This window comes from Berghia stephanieae, chromosome 7 (assembly GCF_034508935.2).
Source record: "Berghia stephanieae isolate SIO BIC M18660-M18661 chromosome 7, UCSD_Bste_1.3, whole genome shotgun sequence".
NCBI lineage: Eukaryota > Metazoa > Mollusca > Gastropoda > Nudibranchia > Aeolidiidae > Berghia > Berghia stephanieae.
This window is the reverse complement of record NC_088366.1, coordinates 38457184-38479523: the sequence shown is the minus strand read 5'-3', so window position 1 is coordinate 38479523 and position 22340 is coordinate 38457184. Positions and strand designations below refer to the sequence as shown.

Genomic DNA, 22340 nt, shown 5'->3' with positions numbered 1-22340 from the left:
TTGGTCAGAATCTTTCTTATGATGTGTTTTGCATCATGACGTAGGGGTTTTGGGGGAAACTAAAATTGAGCAGTTTTATGAATTTTTAAATCGAATTTTTACTGTAATTCCGCGCCAAATTTTCAGCAGAAATCGAAAAAAAATTCTTTAAAATTTATTTTCAGGACTATTGCTAAACCTTTACGTCATGTTGTAGCTCTTGTTGTAAGAAACATTGTGTGTAAATTTGGAAGAGATCTATTCGTTGGTGTTTGCTGCATTACTGTAAGAAATTTTGGGATTTTTGGTCTATTTTTAGCCTATTTTTTCTCGCTATGTCTAAAAAAAAAAATTTTTTGGGGCTTTTTTTGGTGTTAATCATCAAGTTAGACCTCATACCACCTGAATATAACAAGGGAATAGCAATATTAGCATTACAATCAAAAATGGATTTTTGGCTACAGGTCCCCCCTTAAGGGTGATCATTTTAACCATTCGTGATACAAACACGACTTAACGAAGGGACAAAGGATAAATAGTAACCATGCAATAAATAGATTATATATATATATATATATATCTATATATATATATATATATATATATATATATATATATAATATATATAATATATATATATATATATTTGTGTGTGTGTGGGAGAGAGAGAGAGAAAGGGATAGATAGAGAGAGAGAAAGGGATAGAGAGAGAGAGAGAGAAAGGGATAGATAGAGAGAGAGAGAGAGATGGTCCGACCCGATGGATGGACTGGACTGATCGTCTGATGAAGAGGACAGATGAGGGTATGGATGAATATATGAATGGATCGATAAATAGATATTTGCAATGGTGGATGAATGAATGGATAGATAGATGAGAAAGAGAGAGAGATTTTCATTTCATTAATGAAGGACAAAAGACTTTGGTTTATAACTGTAAAAGTCACTCTGTTGCCTCCATAGCCTCGTGTTTTACACATGACATATTTTGTGCTGTTTCCATACTTTTACATAACAGGGCTGCTATTCTAATGTCGACCTGTTGCCGTTCTTTATTCTTTTTGCATTTTTCAAGAAGGTTGAGCAAACATTGCAATCACTGATTTATTTTGATTTTATTTCAACCAGATGTGGTGACTGTGCATGACTAGTTGCTGTTGTCAGTGCTTTCCCTCATCTTTGTTTTTAATCGCGTTGTCTCTGTCGGGGAAAAAATGTAATATCGCCTAGCAGGCATCATGTCCAGTTCTACATGTTACGCATTGCTGTTGGTCAGGGACCCTATTTAAAGCGTTTTGAGCATGTCTAGTGAAAATTGTGCTAAATAAAAAAGCTCAACATCTCAACATTACGTAGTCTGTCATGACACTTGTAGCGCATAGTTTTGAGGGATTTTTAGCATCGTCATTATCAATGTCGACATGAAAGATGAGATTAATATCTGGTTTTAAATCCTGAAACAATTTTGTTTTGAGATTCGTTTTGTTTTCTTCTGTGTTTCTTGACTTTTCTACAAAGCCTACACAGTTCATTGTGCTCCATGACTAAATGAAATTTTTAAAATCATAATAAATTCAATTTTGTTGACACACAGATGGAATTTTAGCAACTCATAGTTCAATTATAATATTTTCTATGTTTCTGTTTGAGGATTCAATTTTTTATTGGAAAAATTCATGCATTTTAAATTACAGAAAAACGGTCTATTTAGGATTGAAATATCACGATCGTTATATAATGCACTGGCATAAAATACATATGAATGGAAAGAGGAAATCTTGATAAATATTACAGAGTAAAGAAATTTGTGTTTAAGCTCATTGTGAAGCGATAACAAAGAGATGAAAGTGAACATAAATCGACTGGTATCACCAGATATCACCATAACTGAACTCACTAGGGGATTCCCCGTAATTTGGCAGGTGTGACCCCGGGTCAATCTCGGGTCATCACTTGAACTAAGTTACCGCTCAGGCGATATTTTCGTTACTGTGTGCTAAACTTTACTCTAGGGTCCCCACTGTGGTTTACCAGCGGATCACTTAGTTGCAGTGCTAGTCAAGAGGTCACTGGTCTTCCTCTCTTTACCTGCGCTCTGATATGACACGTGCCTGTACTCTGATATGGCACGTGCCTGCAGTCAGTGAAGCGAGCAGTCAAATTCAATTCAATTCAATTCAATTCAATTCAAATATTGTCGGCATTTAAAAAATGTTTCATAGATAATGTAGTCAGGCTAATAGAAGCCTTTGACCGACATAGGTTTTAACACATAGTGCATAAAAATACATAGTAATACATTTTCCCTTAAAAACATTCTCTCATCAAGATTCCAATCATGACACACAAAGAAAACCATGAAATAATAGTGCTCAACTTTAGTATAAAAGGAGCTATTTATAAACATTTGAAAGATAATTAAGATAGTTTGACTTCTACGTTGTTGTCGAGCGTTGCTCTCATCAGGAAGTGGAAGTGAAATTAGATTGTTGTGTTTTCGTATTTTTATAGATTCATGTTTATGGAGGTTCGTAATTACATAAAAGGTGTTTGTTTCTATGTCTGCATGAGGAAGTTAGTTCGTTTCTTCTGTTGAGTGTTGCTATGTTCGGTTTGGTGATGATGAAGAATTTTTCTTCCAAGCAGAGGTTGCAAATCTTAGAAGAGGGGGAGTACGACTGTGCTCTGGAGATGATTTTCCATGTGATGCTGTGTTGTATGTTTTTTTCTTTGAGGTTCCAAATGTGTTCGCTTAGTGTAGTAGAATGTCGTTTGTGTATGTTTCTGAAGGAAGATGTGTGCAGGTTGTATCTGGTTTTGAATGGACACTCGGTGAGGCCAATGTATGTTTCTTGTTTTGGTGTGTCTGGTCGTGTTACTGTGGCTTGATAAATTACGTTTTGAGTCAGGTAATTGCCGTTTAGTGGGCATGTTGTCTGGGTCCTACAGTTGCATTTTTTCTCTAGGTTGTTGCTGGGCTGATCTGGCTGTGATAGTTTTCGATTATTGTTGGAGGAAATAATGTTTTGTATGTTTGGCTTCAGGTGTATCCTATTTTGATGGTGTTTTTGTTCATGATTGGGTGTAGAACGTGACCGGGAAGGAAGCATTTTTGTAGTAGATTGAAGAATTTGTTACCGATAGAAGTTGTCACATTCTTGCTGTAGGGTGGGTAAAACCATGTTATGTGTCGTTTTCTTTGTCGTTTTTTTGTTGGGGTGGTAATGGTCTCTTCCTCATATTCTAGTTTGTAGTTATATCCACTTTTTTGTAGTGCGTTTGTGTACGGTGGGATTGCATCGTTGAATATGTTGTTGTTTGTAGACAACAATCTAATTTCACTTCCACTTCCTGATGAGAGCAACGCTCGACAACAACGTTGTAGAAGTCAAACTATCTTAATTATCTTTCAAATGTTTATATATACAGTAGAACATGAAAGTAACGTACTCGGAAATAGCGAGAACTCGGAAATAGCGAGTAAAATCTAAATCCCCGTTTTTTTCTCTTATTTGGGTCAATAAAATTAGCATGCAAGTAGCGAGTATGATAAAGAGGTCAACTCGGAAATAACGAGCATTTCCTGCCCCAGCCTAGGACTTCGAACGAAGTAAAGCAAAACAACAGACAAGGGCGATTTAAATATTTTTAGCCTAGCTTCTTTTCTTTTCTTATTTTTCGTTACGAGTAATAATTCATAGTTGCCTAGTCGAGAGTACATAGTAGGCGAAACAAATTTGGGTGGGGGTTGGGTGTGTGTGTTTGTGCGCGAGGTAAGCACTGGCAGCCAACATGTCAACATGCCTCACTTCGCAGCATCGGTCAGCGAGTCGCATTCGTTAACGAACGACACGATCAGCGAGAGAGGGGAGCGTGGAACCATCATTTCAATGGGTCAGTGATTGAGTGATGCGTTTGCTTACCTCATCAAACATGCCTAGTGCATACAAACACTCGCACACACACATACACGAAATCTTGATGGAAATGGAAGGGGTGGATCAACTTCAACCTGTGGCCATCATTACGTAGTTAACGAAGGCCGTTCAACCCCCCTCACCCCACTTTATCCACACACAGTCATTTGCACGCACGCGCGGCACACACGCACAAACAAACACACACACACACACACAGTCTTTCCATATTTTTGTACGGCCAAGTGACCTTTCCTGGCAACTCGGGAATAGCGAGAACTCGGAAATAGCGAGTAATCAGGAGTGGACCCGTCGAACTCGCTATTTCCGAGTTCTACTGTATATATATATATATATATATATATATATATATATATATATATATATATATATATATATATAGAGAGAGAGAGAGAGAGAGAGAGAGAGAGAGAGAGAGATAGACATATATATATATATATATATATATATATTATATATATATATATGTGTGTGTGTGTGTGTGTGTACGGTTAGATTAATTACAAATATTACATTTGCATGGCTGGCCATTCCATGATAGGATATGATTTTTGAAAACATTAAAATTTGAGATTTTCCTGATGTGCTCGGGAAGTTCCAAAGCACAGCAGCAGAATATCTGAAAGATCTTTTGCCATAAGACGTTGTTCTGACCCTTGGAATATCAAGGAGGTTTGAATATCTAAAATTGTATCTGTTATTTTTCAAAGTGACCATATCAGATAGACAAGGAGGAGCAATTTTGTATAATATTTTAAACGTTTCCAAAGCAATTGTTCTCATTTGTCTTATTTGTAGGGAGGGGACTTTGGCCTTTGAAAGTAATTGGTCGTAGGATTTTTTGTCATCTTCATAAATAAAACGCAGTGCTCTTTCTTGTATCTTTTCAAGTTTATCACAATTAGTTTTAGAACAGAAATGCCAAGCTAGTGGACAGAAATTGAAATTTGACAATACAAAAGAGTGAAATATTGTTAACTTGTTCTATTTTGAAAAGTATTTTCCAAGCCTTTTTAAGACATTTAATTGCTGAGAAGCTTTACGGCAGATGGTTTTAATGTGTAAATCAAATTTTAGTTGGTAGTCTATGTCGATCTCTAGTAATTTTACAACTTCTTCACATGTAGTACTTGCAGTTCCAATATTGAATGTGGGTTTCTTTGTGTGTGTTTTTGTACCTACTGCAATTGCCTGGAATTTGTCCGGGTTTGCTTGCATACAGTTTATTTCGAACCATTTGATAAGGATTTCACTTTCATTTTCAATAGTTTTTAAAAGCATATCGAAATTTGAATGAGCATATGACAGGGTATTATCGTCAGCATAATTATATAATTTTCCCTCTCTGATAAAGTAAAATATATCATTAATATCATTTATAAAAATGTTAAAAAGTAATGGTCCAAGAATTGATCCCTGTGGAACGCCTTTTTTAATGCCTGCCCACTCGCTCACAACATCCTCTAATTTTATTTGTTGTTTTCTTCTGCTCAAGTAATTTTCAATTAAATAAAGAGCTTTTTGTTCTAGCCCATAGGCAGCTAGTTTAGCAATAAGAATGTTGTGAGGCAAGCAGTCAAAAGCCTTCGAAAGGTCCATGAGGATTGCAGCAACATATTTGTTATTGTCTAATGCCTCTTTCCAATCTTCAATTAAACGTAAAAGTGTTGTTTGGCAACCATGGCCTTTACGAAAAGCACACAAGTAGTCATTAAAAATGTCATCGAAATATATTGATAATTGCTGAAATATAATTTTTTCAAATACTTTGGAAACAACAGGTAGAATGCTAACAGGACGATAGTTTTTCACATTTAGAGGATCTTGTTTTTTATATAAAGGCGTGACTTGGGCTAATTTCAATTGATCAGGAAACACACCAAAAGAAATTGATTCGTTATTGGTTCAGCCAGCACGGGGGAGCCAGCTTTAAGAAGTCTGGCCTGAAAATTGTCAAAACCACTTGCTTTCTTAACATTGATATTGTTGATAACTTTCTGGACAGTGTGTGAATCAGTTTCTTTGAATTCCAATTTCGGAAGGTCAGGTAAGTTTTCTTTGATGGATTTGATGCTTGGGTGAGTTTCTTGATCAAAAACAACGTCTTTACCAATGTCATTTGCAACATTTTCAAAGAAAGAGTTAAAATTGTTACAGATATCACCAACATTTTCAATATCTTTTCACCATCTTGAAGTACAATCTTTTGTTGATCTTTGTTGTGCTTCTTCGATAAGAATGGTTTGACCGTTGGCCAGAAATCTTTTGACTTCTGTCCTCCGGTGCACCTTTCTAAGAAGTAACGTTTAATTGAACTTCTTTTTAATTATAGCACATAATTTCGTTGTTCTTTATAACTTTCCCATGATATTTTTGTTTTTTCTTCAAGTATTTGTTATGAAGCATTCTTTTTCTATATATAGCTTTTCTTAATTCACTGTTCATGTATGGTACTGGCTTCCTTAGTGGGTATCTAGTTTTGAAAGGGGCATGTTTATTTGAGATTAATATTACTTTATCGATAAATTCTCCATATTCAGTATTTACGTCGTTTTCTGAAGTACTGGTTTGGGTTAAAACAGAATGCAAATCTTCCTGATAACTTTTCTCGCAAAAGGTCCTAAAGTTTCTATAACATATTTTGTTTTTCTTAATTTGTGGAACATTATGTTTAATATAAGTTGAAATCATATTGTGACAGTCACTGACGCCTGTTGAAAAATTTAGAGGTTTAGAAAATAAATGAGGTTTGTTGGTGAGCATAACATCAATTAAAGATGGTTTGCAGTTCTTTTTAAAACATGTTGGTTTACATATAATATTTACTAAGTTAAAAACGTCACATATATCACAAAGAGTTTTTGACTTGTTTTCACAGTTCATATCGTAATTTAGGTCGCCAACTATCAACAGATTGTCACTATGTTTGACGCCTTTGTATATCATGGGACTGACTTGTTTGTAGAATAATTCGTCCTTTGTTGATGGTGGTCTGTAGATGGAATATATAATCCATTTAGCATCGCCTAGATTTATTTCATGGACGATGCCCTCTATGTTGGGTAATTCTATGTCCGGTCTTCTTCTGGTTGCAATGTCAGATCTTATCCATGTTGCTATTCCTCCACCCTTGCTGTTTCTATCGTGACGTTCAAATCTGAAGCCCTCAACTGCAAACAATGAGTCTAGAAAAGTTGAATCAATTTTAGTTTCAGAAATGATAAGTATTATGTCCACCAGATTGTCCAAAAGTAATGGTTGAATTTCGTCGAATTTGTTTCGTAGACAATTTATATTCAGATGGCCTATTCGAAAATTGTGAGGATGAGATTTTCTTTCTTTTCTTAATTCTTTAGCTATGCAATGTGTATTGTTTTTTTCCAAGATCAGCTATCTCCTCAGTCTTATTTTGGCATGATTGAGTGTTGAGATTAGCAACACTTTGATTGTTTTTGTTGTAAGGTGTGTCATTTATTGTTTCTGATGGGTTTTCCGTTTGTACTTGAGTCGAAATGGGGACATTAATTAATGCGCGAGGAGGTCGAAGAAAGGGACGGTTTCGAGATATCCGTTCACCGATTACAGTTGTTGTGTGTTGTTTATCTTGCTGTTGTTTACTGTTTTTGTGGTCGTTCTGGAAATAATTGGGATTTGATATTGGTGAGTTGTCGTAAGGTGCGTTTTTAGTCAATGAATTGTCTAGTAGTATAGGTGTCAGTATTGGTGGGTGGTGATAGGGGGCAGGCCGATGACCAGTTCTCATGATAATTGGTCTCTGTTTTCGTCTTCCACCTCGCAACTTCTTATAAAAATATTTTTGAATAAAACAGTCACTGTTTGAAAAGGGTTCACGACAAATAGTTCTGTGGTTTAATAATTGATTCGTGAATAAAATTTCCAAAATTGATAATAATAATAGGGCCTGGTGAGCACTTGTCAAGATAAAATCCATTTTAAATATGAAGACATAAAGTAGAAAATCACGTAAAATCACAAAAAATCCTCGACAGAGTCTAACAAAAGTGGTATATTTTAAAAGTCTGTTAGATAACAATTCCTGTGATATAAAAATGTAGATTAAAAACTGTATAGAATCCAAGAAAATCCACAAAAGACACACCAGCGTACAACACACGTCTTGCCTGTTAGGCTGCTGCACACATAAATAAATAATGCCATAACGAAGTTACAACTATCTCCTTTGTTAAATCACACCACTCATAACACAGACTGAAATAGGGTTCATATGGTAAAGCAATTATCATAGATACCATCATTATAGTTATCTCTCAGGAAGGCATCAAAGTTGACCCATATTTTCACTACATTTATCTTGTAAATCAAACATTTCAAGAATTCACACAACAGTAATCAGACGTTGAAGTAAATCATTATTCCCACTGGTATGTAGTACAAAGTGTCTACTTTATGGTGCACTTACATTTAATCGATTCAACACATATGTCACAACTGTAGGGGTGGGGTATCAGATTTCACTCGAAATATGCAGTCTGGTCTGTGAGATGTCTGGGTTCTCATGGATGATGAAATTTTACCAGTTTCACAATGTAAACAATGTCATAATCATTTACTGGACTCCCCACTGGCTCTAGGATACTTAAGTGCTAACTCTACAGTTTGTGGAACTCTAATCATAATGCAGCTCCCAGGAATTAAAATAATGAATGGGGAAGTCCTGTATGTACTGGACGTTTGTTATCCACAATAACAACGATGCAATAATAATGATAATAGCAATAGTAACAAAGTTTTACAGTAGAAGGGGTATATAGCATATTCAATCAAGTACTGTATTTCATAGGACATCTGTTATTTATTAAGGAATAGGAAGTGGCATTTTTGATGGTTTGTTTCAGTCATCGTGTCTCTTAGTTGATGTGGGAACTTTGGATTTCAGTAGGGGGGCTACTTGGAGATGGTGTGTTTTCATGATTGTCTGAACCTTTCTGGACTCCTCACGAATTCCAGCTGTCCTTCTCTCTATCTTTGCAATAGTTGAATGTATTAACTCCCCACCCTACTCCCCATGAAAACCCCCACCTCTGTATAAATGTGATGCAATGATGCTCTAGAATATGGAGCTTCGGAGTTGTCTTATTAGGGAAATACTGTCTGTAGAGTGTTATGTAATCTGTAATTGTTGATGATATCTCGTTGATGTCTGTGATCTGCATTGGATGAGAGTGCGAAATTAATTTGTGTACTTTTGAAAATTTGCTGTTCAGGTTGTCAAATTTTATTTTGATTCTGAATGCCATGTCTCTTATTGTCTTGTTTTGTGTCAAAGATGTTGTTTCATTTAAGATATGACGTGTAAGGTGCTTGTATACATCTTTCGTCATATAGGTATGGCAGTGATTCCCAATAAATGAGCGACTTTGATAACTCTGTGGGGTTATTCCTTTTGAATTTAATATGTAATCAAGCCTGGTGTTATTGGCCCTTGTCTAATCTGTAGTTGGGCAATATTATGACTTTCAATTTCATCTTTCAAGGCCTCAATTTGTTCAGTGTAATCGCTCTGCTCCTCTTTGGCGGACGATAATGCACAACAGCCCTTAAATGTCCTTCTAGAGTATGTTCCATGTTTAAACAATAATTTTATCAAAACATCCCTAATTGTCACAGTGAAAAAACAATCAAGTATTCAATACATCGAATTCAAGACCAGAATAAGGGCTGTTAAAATGCGTTGAATCAGAAAATAATCATTTCACCACATGTGATAATGTTAAACCTCTCCTCAAGATAAGTCAATTTTACAATCTAATGTCTGAATGATCTTATATTAATTTTTAATTGTTAACAATTCAAATTTAACTTTTAGAAATACAAGGTTCTTTAAAACACGCACAAAACATTTAAGAATAGTCATAGAGAAACCAGGAAAGAAACATGATAGCAATTGAAAATGGTGCTCTCTGCTCTAATTGTTAATATAATAGCAATACCAGTGGCCAAGTAGATATGGCATCATATTGCGTCACAAAAATGCAAGGCTAAGTCACAGGTAGCGATTTTTACAGCATGCAGCTGCTGCTGTCAGTCACCTGCTGAGATCCAACATTTTGACTAAGTGATCCGATTTTATGAAGAAACAACAAGGTGACGGTCTGAACCAATGTCCACGCCTCGTCCAGCCGGCACATCCAGCAAAGAGCATCTGCACCGCTGTCCCACCATGACAATGCCTATTTGGTTTTCTGTCTGATGATCTAGAGACACCCATGTCGCTCTATGGCAACGCCCGTGTGGGAAAAGTATGCCGCCAATTACAAGATTGTCTGCAGTACAGAAATCGGCCCAAAGTTCTCCATTCGCATTCATCTGGCCGATGCCATGCTTTCCCATTTCAGGCTCTCTATCCACACCTGTACCTCCAACCCCTGCATTCATATCTCCCATGAGTATTAGCATATCCCTGCCTGGAGTCTTATCTACAAGTGCCTGTAGGTGGGCACAGAAGTTGTCTTTAATTTCTTCCTGCTGTATTTGTAGGGTAAAGCATAAGACCAGTGGCACCCCCTGGAAACGAGAAGAGAAACGTGCAGTAATGATACAATCAGACACAGGTTCCCATTCCAGAGGCTTTTAGCAGCTGTTTTGGTTAAAAGGAGGCCCACTTCTGCTTCATAGTGGTTATTAATGTCTTTTCCAGAATATATCAATGTTTCTCCTATCTGTTCATCTCTGCCACTGCTTGAGCACATCTACCAGACTCCCAGAGCGTTCTCACATTCCATGTTCCTAATAGGATAAGCTTTTTCTATGATATGTAATTGAATTCCATAGATGCTCCCAGCAGACCTGCCAACTGGTACGATTAATCGTCATCATCATCATTGCCTTTTTCACCCTGGGTCAGGGTATAGGCCACAGACAAACAGTTTCTATCCTGAGCTAACCTTTTTATCTCATTCCAATATCAGCTTCTTTAATTCTTCTCCATGTTCCTCGTGGCCTTCCCCTTGATCTTCTGCCCTGAGAGTTACAGTCCAATACTTTCTTTGTTATAGTGGAGTCATTCTTTCTAAGCGTGTGTCCAATCCACCTCCATCGTCTTCTTCCTATTTCCTCTCCCACTGGTTTCTGCTGTGTTCTTTTCCATACTTCTTTTTTTATTCTATCCATCCATTTTATTCTGAGTAGCTTACGCATGCACCTGTTTACGAAAATCTGTACCCTCCTTATACATGCCTGTGATGCGTTTCAAGTTTCACATCCATACAGTAGGACAGACTTCACATTTGAGTTGAAAAGTCTTAGCTTTAGTCGAAGGGAGATATCTTAAGTTCTCCAAACTCTGTTCAAAGATGTAAATGCAGCCTGTGCCTTTCCTATTCGTGCTTTCACCTCTGCTTCCGTGCCTCCAAGCTTGTCAATTATACTTCCGAGATAGCAGAAAGTGTCTATATCTTCGAGTTCCTGATCTTTTACTTTGATCTGCTCCTTTTGACACGTACCTATCCTCAAGACCTTTGACTTTGCAGGGTGAATTCTTAGACCAATTGATTCCGAGAGGTTGTTTATAATTGTGGTTTTTGCTTGCATCTGATCTTGGGTGTGGGACAAAAGAGCCAGATGATCTGCAAAATCCAGATCATCCAACTGTGTCCAGGGGGTCCACTGTATCCCATTTCTTCGCCCTTTGGAGGTTTCCTTCATTAGCCAATCAATGGCAAGGATGAACAGGAATGGTGAGAGCAAGCATCCCTGCTTGACACCAGTCTTAATTTCAAAGCTGTCAGTAAGCTGATCTTCATGTACAACCCTGCAACTTGATCCTTCATACATTTCCTTAATGAGGTTTACTATCTTTTCAGGGAGTCCATAATGTGCCAGAATTTTCCACAATGTTGATCTGTCAGTACTGTCGAAAGCCTTCTCATAATCGAGAAAGTTGACAATAAGAGGAGAGTTCCATTCTATAGACTGCTCCAGTATAACTCGCAGAGAGGCAATCTGGTCGGTGGTTGAACGTTTTTTCTGAAAACCTGCCTGTTCGTCCCTCTGTTTAGCATCTGTTGCATTCTTAATTCTCTCTAAAATAATACGGTTGAAAATCTTTCCTGGGATAGAAAGAAGAGTGATTCCTTGATAATTATTACAATTACTGAGGTCCCCTTTCTTTGGAAGCTTGATAAGATGTCCTTCCTTCCAAGCCTTTGGGAATATCCCGTCATTCCAGATTCTCTCAAATAGTGGGTGCAGGGCCTCAGCATTTCTTTCAGCATCAATTTTTAGAGCCTCCGGTGGAATCTGGTCTGGTCCAGCAGCTTTCCCCTTTTCATCTTGTTAATGGCACCCACAATCTCTGCTATCGATGGTGGATCACAGCTAATTGGTAGCTCATTCCTTGCAGGCAAAATTTCTGGCTGGTTGTCTGGTGGTGGTCTGTTCAGAAGGCAGTTGAAATGTTCCCTCCATCGTTCAGACTGAGCCTCTTTTCCAAAAATAGTTTTCCCATCTTTGTCTTTGACTGGTACTCTGGTTTCCCATATTTTCCAGCAAGTGTCTTGGTAGTTTGATAAAGGATCCTCATGTGTCCTCCTGTCGCTGCTGCTTCTGCTTTCTCTGCAAGTCTGTTCATGAATGCTTCCTTGTCTTTCTTCACAGATCTTTTGACTTCCTTTGCTATGGCTCGATACTGCTCTTGTGCATCAGTCTTGAAGCCCTTGTTCGGCTTGCATTCACTTGTGCCTTCCTTGTTCTCCTCTTTTCAATAAGGTCCAAGGTGGTTGGACTTATCCATTCTTTATGTTCCGATTTCTTTACACCCAATACCTCGTGGCAAGTTGTTATGTAGACTGCCTTGATCTTTGCCCAATGTGACTCTACATCTATGTCCTCCTCGAGCTCAGTAAGACGTTGGAATCTATTACTCAATTGTAGTTTGAATTCCTCATTCTTTTCCCCATCAAGTGCATTCACCTCGAATTTTCTTCTTGTATGTGATCTGGCCCCGTGTTTTCTGAGTCGGAGCTTAAGCTTTGCGAATAGCAGGTGGTGGTCTGATCCAACATCTGCCCCTCTCCGTACTGTCACACCTTCCAATGAACGTCTGAATCTTCGAGAGATACAAAAATGATCAATCTGATTCTCTGTCACACCATCTGGTGAGACCCAAGTTGCTTTGTGGATCCTCTTATGGGGGAACACTGATCCTCCAATCACCAAACTGTTGAATGCACAGAAATTTGCAAATCTCTCACCATTATTGTTCATTTCTCCCATGCCATGACGTCCCATGATACCTTCATAACCTGCGTTATCCTGTCCCACTTTAGCATTAGCATCTCCCATCAATATGTTGATGTCTTTCCTTGTCAACTTGTCAATGACTTGTAGCAGACTATAAAATATATCTTTGTCCTCATCTGTTGCATCATTTGTTGGGGCATAGATCTGTACAATGTTCATGCTGATCTTCTTACTCCGTGTTGTAAAGGACGCCATGATGATCCTTTCTCCGTGTTGTTCCCATCCTCTCAGTGACTTCTGGGCAAACTTGCTTAGAATTAATCCTACTCCCTGTGTATGAATCCAGTCCCCTCTCCCTGAATATAAAATCTTCTCCCCAGACTTGAGGTGTTTCTGTCCGGATTGTATCCAGTGGGTTTCGCTTACTCCAAGTATATGCAGCCTGTATCTTCTCATCTCAGTCACAACTTGAGAGCTTTTTCTGCTACATACATGGTGCGAACGTTCTACGTCGCAATTCGAAGCTGCTTGTTTGGCGAAGACGTCATCAGGTCAGCAGGGTCCTTTCGGCTTTGTCTGTTGTCCTTCATAAATTCTGTCATTCCAGAAACTCTTCGGTCGCCCAAGCTAAAAAAAGGATTTGGCTTGTCCGTCTGCGTTTCTGTAACGGTTTGAGTTTAATGGAAAGGGGTGTTAACCCTTTGCCAACCCCCGACCTGGAGGACCAGGTGACTCAAAAATGGGGGAATCACACACCATTAGTCGCCTTTTACAACACGCTGGCTTGGCGTTGGGCTATTCTTGACCCTCTCAGTTGAGGGACCCGGACACCACATCCCCGTGTGGTCTCCGGGTCCCTCAACTGAGAGGGAAAAGAATTGAGCCACCGTAAGCTCATGCGTGTCGTAGAAGGCGACTAAAAGAGCCATTCTGGTTTGGTGGTAACCAACGAAAAACCACCCGACTGGCGAGAGAGACATGGTGGCTCCACAGACCCCCATACCCCAGCCCTTTTTATGAGAATGGCTTCATTCACCCATTCTGCTATTTTTCTTGTCCTGGCAATCATCCCCAAACTTTTTCTCCCCCCAAATCCAAGAACGTAGTATATAAAAGATGTTTTGAGGAATGACGGTTTCAGTTTAAAGAGAGCAAGGGAAGGCGATGGCATAGCACAAATCCCACCCCTTTTACCATATTTGAGCTATGATTTCCATTCCATACCCCATTTCCCCAATGATTCCAAATTTCCCTTCCTTATCAAAATTGAGTTGCCAGGACAGAGAGAGAGAGAGAACCGAGGAAAACAAGCCTTCTTAACTGTCTTCTATCCCCCAGTATCTCTATACCCTGTACCGTTGAAATAGGTTCAACGAGGAGATATTCCTTTCCAAATCCTGCACAGCAGGCACCTTTCTGCTGAGGTGCGCAGTTCCGAGAGGACCCGATAAGGAGGAGCTATTGATCCTGGAGGCTGAGGGGGGTTCACCTTGCGAGGTGTTTCTACCCCAACACTCCTCTTTGGCTTGACGCTTCTCTAAAGACGGGTGGGTAGCCTACCTTGTAGATGGCCCGAGCTACCCAACGCAGAGATGCCAAATCTATTTTTTGGCACTCCCTCCATTTAGGCAAAGAGATTGGAAGGACTAGATTTAAAACCATATCTAGTTCCTGTCCCCCATGAAATTTCTTTTTAATCATGGTTTGTCATCTCTGAATCAGCAGTCAGTCTTTGTGCAACGCAAAGATTAGGGTCAATCCGAAGAAAGGCCTGGAGGCGGGACGTCCCCCAACTCCACCCCTCGAGTCCTTTTTTTTAAATTTATTTATTTATTTTTTTTTTTTTTTCCCAAGGACCATGGAAGGACAAGAGGAGGCCAGACTTGAGGAGTATAGCTTCGGTGAGTGCCTTACCCCCCAAGTGTGGGACTGAGCCGTGCTAGTGGGCACAATATAGCCGGGTTGAATAAAAACGTATATTTATCATGGCCAAAAATATGAAAAACTCTCCCCTTAAAGCCCACCCCAGACAGGAAAGAAAAGAAAGATTACAGCCCCGATGACTCTTGATGACTTACCAGGAATGGCAACCCCAAAATTCTCGCCGTTCCTGGTAATTCAACCGAATGAGGAAAACATAAAACTTAACACTTTGAGTATCTTCACCATCAGCAAGGCACTCAAGCAAATGGCGCCGGTACACCAAAGGCAGTGAACAGGAACAACTCTGGCACTTTAATGATACAAGTGCAGGGTCGACAAGAGAGTGAGAACCTCTTGAAATGTACCAGATTCTCTGACATCCCAGTCACCGTTGAGGCTCACAGGAGCCTCAATAGGTCAAAAGGTGTCATAAGAAGCAGAGATCTGGTAGGCTGTTCGGAGCAGGAGATGGTTGAGGAACTGGAGGGTGTTGTCGAAGCTCGGCGGGTTAGCATCCGCCGCGGCGACAGCACAATCCAGACCAACACCTGGATCCTGACTTTTGACAGCCCGAGACCCCCGTCGAGAATAAGAATTGAATACCTCGACTTGGAGGTTCGGCCTTACGTCCCGAACCCCATGAGATGTTTTAACTGCCACCGTACGGCCATACTAAAACAAACTGCCGCCGTAAAGCTACATGCCCCCGCTGCGGCAAAGAAGACCACAATGAGGAAAAACTGCAAAGTGGACCCTTGTTGTCTGAACTGCCAAGGCAAGCATGCAGCACATTCGAAAGATTGTCCTAAGTGGCAAGAAGAAAAGGCAATCTTGACATACAGAGCCACTTACGGCGGTACGTTTGCTCAGGCAAAAGCAGTGATCTGCCCCCTCGGCAGGTCGCTGCTTCTGCCAAGAGTTATGCAGAAGTTGCCAGAGCTGCTGGTAATAACCAAAACAGCCATGGCAAAATCGCACAGACTAGAAAAGACAGTCCTCAAAAGAAAAAGCCATCAAGACCTAAAAACAAGGTCGCAAATGTGTCAAAAAATCTTTTTGACACATTGGAGGTTCAAGATGTGGAACCTGCAGCCCCTCCACATCCACCTCCAAGGCGACCTCCACCCCCCTCCTTCCCCAAACAAAAAAATTCTCCCCCTCATGGGCGTGGATGTTGGACCCACCCCCCATCTCCATTCCCGTGAGCCCTCTCTATCCCCCCAAAAACAAACTCCACCCCTTCCCAGAATATGGAGCCACCAACACCAGTCGGGGGATCCACAAATCCCCCTGAGGGCCTCAAAGCCCCAAAAAATCTAAGAACCCAGAGGGACCTAAAAATCCAAGGGTTCAAAAAAACTCAGCCCTAAAAAAACCGAGAGGCCCTCCACAGGGCCTCCTTCTCCTATGGAAGTCTCTCCTCCTAGGAGAATAAAAGTAAAAGGGTTGAAGGCAGGCATACTGCCTAACCTCCCCACAAAAAATTAGGATACCTAGTCAGACAAGATTAATTTCCTGGAACATCAGAGGGATCAGATCAAATAGAACAGAATTGGACCTCCTCCTCCAGAGGAATCCTGATGTAGTCTGTCTGCAGGAAACAAAATTACCAGCAGACGACTACACAGTAAAAGGATATACGGCCAATCATCTGATTCACTCTGATGGCCAGATAGCGTGTGGGGGAGTTTCAATTCTCACGAAGAAGAGCACCCCCCACCGCTTGATACCAATGAAAACAAATCTACAGGCAATAGCAGTGAGAGTGACATTGCACAGACCAATCACCATCTGCTCTGTGTACATCCCACCAGATCATCGCCTCCAGTCTGCCGAGCTAGAGGGAGTTCTAAACCAACTCCCCCCTCCCTATGTGATAATGGGAGATTTCAATGCTCACAGTCCTCTCTGGGGAAACACAGACACAAACCAGAGGGGAAAGGCAGTGGAGGCTTTCATAATGAAAATGGATGTATACTTGGCAAACGGTCTCGAGCAACACGGGTAAATATTCACAATCTTACCACGTCTGCCATCGATCTCACTTTCTGTGATCCTACACTAGCTCCAGAGCTCTCCTGGACTGTGATCGATGACGATCACGGTTCTGACCATTTTCCAGTCTGCCTCGACATCACCCCGACTTCAAGGGCCCCACAGCCCAAACGTTGGAGTGTTCGGCGAGCAGATTGGGAAACTTTCTCACAGGAGTGTCACAGACTCCTTACGACAGAGGTGGACAGCTATGACAAATTCAAAAATATTTTAACAAATATCTGCAGCTCGACAATACCAACAACCTCTGGTGGACCGAGAAAACACAATCCCTGGTTTACAGAGGAATGTCGAGCGGCCCTACGGGAGAAGAAAAAAGCATACAGGAAAGCGATGAGATTCCCAATCCCTGAGAATTTCACAACATTTAGGAAATTACGAGCAAAGTGTAGGAAGATCTTCCGAGAAAACAAACGGAGATCCTTCCAAAACTTTGTCTCCAAAATAAATAGCCAGACACCCCTAAATAGGGTGTGGAAGATGTTACGGAAACTGAAGGGATCTGATAGTGATTCACTAAATCACTTGACACGTCCCGATGGATCCGTGGCTGAAACAGAACAAGACATTGCCAACACTCTGGCCGAGAGGCTGGCGCACAACTCCTCGTCTGCACACCACACACCACAATTTCTGCGCCATAAACAAAACGCAGAAAACACACCAATAAACTTTACATCTACAAACACCGAAGACTACAACAAACCATTTACACTTGAGGAGTTGGGTGCCTGCCTCCGTGACACAAATGTCACAGCACCGGGTCCTGACAACATCAGTTATGAAATACTCCGACATCTTCCACAAGATAGTCTGTTGTCCTTTTGAATATCTATAACAAGATATGGACAACACAGACTTTTCCACCTAGTTGGAATCTGGCCACTGTGATTCCAATCCCAAAACCTGGGAAAGACCATTCGGACGCTTCAAACTACCGACCAATCTCCCTCACCAGCTGCCTATGCAAGCTGATGGAGAAAATGGTCAACAAGCGTCTGATGTTCTACTTGGAACACAACAACTCCTCTCCGACCTCCAATGTGGCTTTCGAAAGAACAGATCAACTGTTGATCACCTTGTTCGACTAGAGAGCTTCATTCGTGAGGCCTTTGCCAAAGGTGAGCACTTGGTAGCAATCTTCTTTGACCTTGAGAAGGCCTTTGACACAACTTGGAAATTCGGAATCCTCAAAGATCTACACAATCTTGGTCTGCGAGGAAACCTTCCAATGTTTGTCAGAGCATTTTTAAACAATAGATCCTTTCAGGTCAAAGCAGGATCCACCTTTTCTGATCCATTTGATCAGGAAGAGGGAGTTCCACAGGTAGCATTCTGTCTCCCATTCTGTTCGAGATTAAAATAAACTCAATAGTGAATGCAATGAGACAGAATGTTGACTGTTCCTTATATGTTGATGACTTTCTTGTATGCTATCGAAGTAAATCGAGTATGGACACCATTGAGAGACAGTTACAACTCCAACTAAACAAACTGTCGGAGTGGACAAATCTCAATGGTTTCTCCTTCTCCCCATCAAAAACAGTAGCTGTCCACTTCTGCCGAAAACGCACCTGCATTAGACAGCCTGACCTTTATCTCAACAATTCCAGAATTGAGGTAAAGGACGAAGCCCGATTCCTGGGTTTGATCTTTGATAGGAAATTAAATTTCCTCGCCCATATCAAAGATCTCAGACTGCGATGCATGAAAGCAATGAGAATAATGAGAGTTCTGTCGAGCATGGAATGGGGTTCGGACACAAACACTCTTCTAAAGATATACCGAACCCTTATTCGATCAAAACTGGACTACGCATCTTTTGTATACGGCTCTGCAAAACCATCCTACTTAGGCATGCTGGACCCAATTCATCATCAGGGACTGCGCTTGGCACTCGGGGCTTTCCGCACTTCTCCAGTGGCAAGCCTTTATGCTGAGGCAGATGAGCCACCTCTCCATCTCAGGAGGAAAAAACTGGCTCTCCAGTATGTTACTAAGGTCACATCGCTGCACGACAACCCAGCACACAAACATGTACACTACACGAATAGGACACTAGAAGAAAAATTTCGCAAGCACCCAAAAATGACACCACCATTAGGTTGCAGAATAAAAAAAGACATCGCAGACATGAACATCAGTCTAGATAGGATACATCCATACGTCCAGGCAAAGACACCACCATGGTCCATACATAGACCAAACATAAATTTGGACCTAACAAAACTGGAAAAATCACAAACAGACCCACATATTTACAAACAGACACTAAAAGCAATATTACAAACATACAAAAACCATACTCACATATTTACGGATGGTTCAAAGAGCGCAGATGCAGTAGGATGTGCCTATCACTCATCGGAAGGCACAGGATCACTTCGCCTGGATAGAAATGTTTCGATCTTTACAGCGGAATCGAGAGCAATCCTAAATGCTCTCCGTTTGGCTGAGAGATCGAATAAAAATAAATTCTTGATCTTGTCTGACTCGCTGTCCGTACTTAAGGGGATCTCAAATTTTTATTGCACCGATCCAAGACTCATAAGTATCTTGGAAGGTGCAAATAAATTATTTATTAAGAAAAAGAAAGTTTGTTTTCTCTGGGTACCTAGTCATGTGGGTATCCAGGGGAACGAAGAAGCGGATCGACTGGCAAAAGAGGCGGTGAGCCAAGAATTACAAGAGGGCAGTAAAATCCCACACGCGGATTTAAAGATCAATATAAAAAAACATGTCCGAAAGGAATGGGAACGATCCTGGAGTCGAGATGTACATAACAAATTAAAACAAATTAAAAGTAACCTCGGCCCCAGACCCAACTCGGGCTAAAAAGAAGAGACGAGGTAAAAATAACTCGACTCCGGATCGGACATACTGCCCTCACTCACCGTTTCCTTCTGGAGAGGGATGAAAAACCCCTCTGCAGAACATGTAACTGTGACCTGACAGTTCAACACATTTTAATTGAATGTACAGAATTAGAACAGATAAGGTCACAACATTATGATAACAGAGACTTGAAGTCTCTGTTCCAGTCGGTCGATCCGCTTACAATTTTAAAGTATCTGCAGGAATGTGAACTCCTGCAGAAATTGTAAATAGATATTTTTATTTAACAAACATGTAACTATTATGATTTTATAAAGATTTTATTACAACAGTACACGTTTTGATCAGCTATGGCCCCTCAGGGCCGATAAAAGATTGATAAAAGACAGAAACGGGCGCTTAAATGACCTAAATAGTGTCGAAAGCGCCGTTAAACACCTAAAAACAAACAAACAACCGGACACCACACGGGGAACGATTAATCGTATTTTAGTACAATTTTTGGACTCAAATACGTGGATATGATTCCTTTAGTACGATTTTTGTTGTTGTAATATTTTGATTTTTTTTTTCTCAAGCATGAATGATGTTGAAAATGACAACATGTCATACATCAATTGTTGACCTTGTTTCTGAATGATACATCACAGTTAGTACTATTGTTATCATTTCAGTTAGTCATATGTTGTCGGTTTTCACCAATATTTTTCTCATAATTTTTGAGGATTTGCATAGAATTATGCGTTTAAGCTTATTTTATACTTTAAATGGCCTCAGGCCATATTTAAGCTTTTACCACTTGTTAAATAGAAAATTTTAAGTGAAAATTAAATTAAACTAACATCTTTGGCAATGAAGCTTTCAATTAAAAACTGTATTCCTGATAAGCTTAAACATATTATTTCCCTTTATAACTACTAAAATTACTCTATTTTGTTTTTAAAAATTTAATTATCTTTTTTAAGATTTATTATTTTGTATAAGTGATTTTTTTTTTTAAATTTTCATTACCAACTGGGCAGCTTTAGGAACAAAATGGTTCAAAATGAATCTTCTTGAAGTATTTAACTTGTATGTGATATGTGTGAATTTCCCATCATTTGACTAACAGTAATAGTATTAGTATGTAGCAGTGGTAATAGTGGTAGGAGTAGAAGTAGTAGTGGTAGTAGTAATAGTACTAGTCTAGTAGTGCTTATAGGAATTGTTGTAGTTGTAGTAGGAGGAGTAGTAAATGCTATAAAAAAGGGAGAGAGAGATGAGAGACATGATCATTTGATAATTTGATAACATAATGGAAATTATCTTGTCACTGCTGCAAATTGTCATCTCTATTAGATTGAAGACCACTCTCACAAATATTTTATCTCAAAACCTTCAACTGATTTACTGGGCTGGCAGATGTATATCACCATCACAACTTCATTTGGGACATCAGCATCATCATCTCATACCATCACCACCATGGCATCACGGTTACAACCACCATCACAGCATTGTCACTGCCACAACCACCACCACCACAACACTTCTTCCATTACCACCACCACTAGAACACCATCGCTACAACCACCACCGTCTTTTCTCTGCACTTTCATTTCTGAAGTTAGCTGTCTTGGGGACACATCGTGCAGAGACTTTTCAATAACCAAAGAGAGATGTCACCATATGGTTTACTCATATCACTTCTTCCATCACCACCACCACTAGAGCACCATCGCTACAACCACCACCTCCTCTTCTTCAGGCACTAGCATCAATACTACCAACATATTTGGGGTCTTTTGATCTTTGAGTGTTTCGAAAGCAATATCCTTAGATATTGCAATTTCTGAGCCTTATACTGATTTTAAATGGTCATTAAGTTTTAGTTTCTCGATAAACCGATAATTTTGTAATTACTAGTGATTGCTGCAAACTAATGTTTGAATGATGAAGATCGGAGTTTATTTTTGATTTGGGTTTGATGTTAGCTTTTATATATAAATTTTGTATTTTGTGCACTTTTATTTTCCACACATGCGGACAAAATACACTTTTATGCTAAAAAATACACTTTTTAGGATCATAGAATACACTTTTCATTCTGTCCCAGTATTATGACGTCAGCCTAGACAGGCTGGTGCCATGTGTCAAAAGTGACACAAGACAAGTAATGATCTTGGATAAGATGATGGTTGACAGGATAGGGGAAAATGATGGACCTTAATGATGTTTTAGTGACTTTAAATTTGGGTGTTGTTTCTTTTTATATTTATGGAAAGTCTCTTCTTACTTGTCATATCCTGGGTGGGGTTCCCTACCTCCACAGTGGGCAGGGAGGTACTTACCTTGTCTTCTATCCCCTTATATCTGTTTTCTAACATGCTTTCTGTCTTGTCTTAGTAT

The 22340-nt window shown here is 39.8% G+C and overlaps 1 protein-coding gene across 4 annotated transcripts in view; it reads left to right on the top strand.

The window, feature by feature from the left end:
• The window catches only part of LOC144977198 (putative tRNA N6-adenosine threonylcarbamoyltransferase), a 162863-nt gene that overhangs the window by 93149 nt on the left and 47374 nt on the right, over nucleotides 1-22340 (top strand). The gene's annotated exons all lie outside the window — the stretch shown is intronic.